General features: G+C 32.3%; 1 protein-coding gene across 1 annotated transcript in view; it reads right to left on the bottom strand.

Annotated features, from left to right (window-relative positions):
• The window catches only part of LOC105819659 (CUB and sushi domain-containing protein 3), a gene marked incomplete at both ends in the record, with an annotated part of 761,280 nt that overhangs the window by 750,082 nt on the left and 7,603 nt on the right, over positions 1 to 3,595 (bottom strand). The gene's annotated exons all lie outside the window — the stretch shown is intronic.

Consider the following 3,595-nt stretch of genomic DNA (forward strand, 5'->3'; position numbering starts at 1 on the left):
TACTAAATTTTTTCAGTGAATGTGATCACAGTGGATAACTAAATCCCCAAGGTACATTTTTTAATGGGAAGATTATTTAAAAAGATGGTTCTGAAACATCTGAATGATATTGTTTTATAAATTCAATTTTACAGTGGCCTGGAGAATAAACTCTATTGTCTTGCTCTTTATTAATTTATCTGCTCCTTTTAAGAAAAGAATAGTGCCTAAGTAGAGACTCCAGAGAGAAAAAACCCTTAACCTTGCTATGGTTTTTATCCTACACTGTGAGTTGGAATAACTATAGATAGATCCTTTTTTAAAGAACAAAGATGCCTACTTCTACCCCTAGATATTCTAATGCAATTAGTTTAGGGTAGGATCTTGAGCATTAGTTTTTGTTTTTATTTTTTGAATAACTCTCAAGGTGATTCTTATGTAAAGTCAAAGTTGAGCACCTCTGGACTTCTGGATTATTTTGTTCAAATTGGTCACTGTGTTCAAACTGATTCATCAGATAGGAAGACAGCTATCAAGTGATGGCCCAACAGTCATGGCCATGGTAAAATTATCACCTTCCCAATTAGATATATAATTTTGCATGTGTTTCCATCATTCTAAAAAAAATTACTTTCCTCGGTATCACTAGCAATGTTCTTCTTGCCAACTTTATTACATGCTCACTAACTCAAAATGTGATATTTTTGCTTTACTTGGTCCTCTAATTTGCTATTTAATTTCTCTTTATCCTTCTGTTTTTTTTTGTTTTTTTTTTCTCTCTCTCTTACTTGGCTGATTAGACTATAGTGGACAAATTTAAAAACACTGAAACACATCTCTCCATATTTATATTTCCCTTATGGTTTGAAAAAATTACCTATTTGCTAATGACTTGTGATCTATGGTTTTGTTATCTTTTGTAAGCTCCTTTTTTGCTCCATCAATGACCTATTTTATTATCCACAAAAAATGCCCAGTGTCATCTCATCAATCTCCTTAAATTTGACCTAATAATTTTGATGCTTTTGTGACTCCATTATCTTCCACCTCCAATCTATCTTGAACATTAGAGGAGGGTTAAACTTCCTAAAACACAGTTTTTATTACTGCGCAAATCTCCAATGACTCTAGATTTTCTACTACATCAACTCTATTTCTCACTAATCACCAAGATGCATCCATCACCCAAATCTAACTGCCTCTCCACTGTTCTGCAATTTTGCTGGTCAGACATGTTCACTTTGTGCATTTGCTTGTGTTTCCTCCATGTCTCCATGTCTTCTTTTTCTTCTTCTTTAGATATCAAAATCCTATCTAATATTCAAAACTCATCTCGAGACCAACCACTCCCAAAATATAATCACTCATTTTTTCCATATGACTCCAATTCCTCTTTTTGTATAACTTAGAGTATTTTATTTGGATAATTTTATATTTAATTTAAAATTAATCTATATTTAAACCCAGGCAATCTGATTCCAGAAATTCTACTCTAAACTCCTGAGCCCTATAGGCTGTCCACAAAGCTCAGCAAAGCAGAAACTATGTCATTAACTATAATTACAAAACACCTTTACAAGCATTTTATCTTAAAATGCAAAGCACATTTATCATTTTGACCACTTTTACCAAATTAGTCTCAATTTTGATGATTTTAATTATCAAGTTATTTCTGTCTGTTTAGAAGTGTACCACTGTTTTTGGACATCTGCCATAGAGAAAAGACATCCTAATTCAAAATATAAGGATAATGAGAGCAATTCTACATGGTACATGTATTTAATATTCTTTAATTATAAAGGTTTAAAATAAAAAAATAAAGAAAAAATGTATAATATTTTATTTCCTCTGATATTCAGATATTTCAAAATTGCCCATAGCTAACTAATACCAATCATTCAAATGAAATTAGTATTCATTCAATTAGCTGATTTCACTTCATAATGTCATTGAAGCACCTGGATAGTTTCTTCACTTTTAATTCCATTAATTTGAATAGCAACTTGTAGCATGGTAAAAACATGAATTCTTTTCAAATTTTTAATTACATGAGCAGGGTTCATAAGCATGTTTTCATAAGGATTCTGATTTTATATAGCATATAATATATCCTAAAAATAAAAATAAGTGAATTCTGACTAAAATATACCTCCATATTGCCTCTTCCAGCTGCTTACATTGCCACCTTTCTCAGATTTTAAAAATTCAGATTTTTAAAATTTAGATTTTAATTTTTATCCCAACTTATTAAATTTAGTGCTTTTGGATCTTGTTTTGAACTCAAACATTATGGATGTAAACAGTGTGCTGTTATTTTATACTAATACACTTCATATTCTACAAAGAGTTGCCTCTTAACTCATTTAGCTGTCCACTAAAATGCTGGATCTTTGAGGGCTGAGACTGTATTTTTTCACCCCTTTACCTTCTTAGTCTTGCATGGTGCTGGCATGGAGAAATTGTGGAATGAATGGATAATATGAATGAATAGAAGTATGGATTTGAAGAACAGGAAAGAAAAATACACTCATTTATGGGAGGCTCAGAGTTTCCTTATAATTTTACTTTAATATTCTATAGAACTGCGGACTCCAACCCCCAGGCTGCAGCCTGCTAACAGTCTGTGGCCTGTTAGGAACCAGGCCACACATCATCACCTCAGGAGCTCCGTGTCAGGTCACCCCGTGGAAAAATTGTCCTCCATGAAACTTAGGAACTGGGCCTCACAGCAAGAGGTGAGTGACAAGTGAGCAAAGCTTCATGCATATTTACAGCCACTCCCATTGCCAGCATCACCGCTTGAGCTATCTCCTCCCTCCTTCCCCATCGGTGGAAAAATTGTCTTCCATGAAACTGGTCCCTGGTGCCATTAAAGGTTGGGGACCACTGCTATAGAATATTAATATAGAAGAGCCTAGAAGAAAAGTCGGTAAGACTTATTAGTTCATTAAGTTCAATATTTTAAATATATAATTTTTTTATTTAAAAAATTTAAAAAAAAATTCTTTTTCCTTTTGTAGCAAAACTGTTTTTGAAAAAGAACAAGGGGGAGGGTTAGACAGGGGCAATTTAGAGTTCAGGTAGTAAAGCTGAAAAAAAAATCTGAATCAGCCATTTAAAAAACCAAACTCTCCCATGAACACTATTGGAGCTTCCTGAATCTCTTTTTAATTCACTGTTAGTTAAAATGTAAAGGTGCTATTGTAGGAATATCTGCTTTGGTGATGTGTATATTGCATGTCTTCCATGCTTATGCTCACTTTTGGCTGTGCCAGTAATAGAATCGATTGTTTCTTCAAAGGACATCAGCTTGAGCGTTTTTTACATTTGAAAAATGAATGTCAGATAAAAATTATCTTCTGCTTTAATTATTTTGTCCTGTGTTAAATAAATGATTAATTAAAGAAATGAAGACTCGAATGCTTATTTGATAATACATATATATTAGTGATATGAATTAAAATGATATAACTCTTTGCTACAAACAACCATGAAAGAATATAGTTTTGAACCAGTCACTAAATACTTTAGAAACAAATTGTAGTAAAATAAAGTTTAAAATAATGTCAGCTTGCCATTTTATGATAATGAAAAATTTGCCATAAATATTTTCTTT

This window comes from Propithecus coquereli, unplaced genomic scaffold (genome assembly GCF_000956105.1).
Source record: "Propithecus coquereli isolate 6110/MARCELLA unplaced genomic scaffold, Pcoq_1.0 Scaffold494, whole genome shotgun sequence".
NCBI classification, from domain to species: Eukaryota; Metazoa; Chordata; class Mammalia; order Primates; family Indriidae; genus Propithecus; species Propithecus coquereli.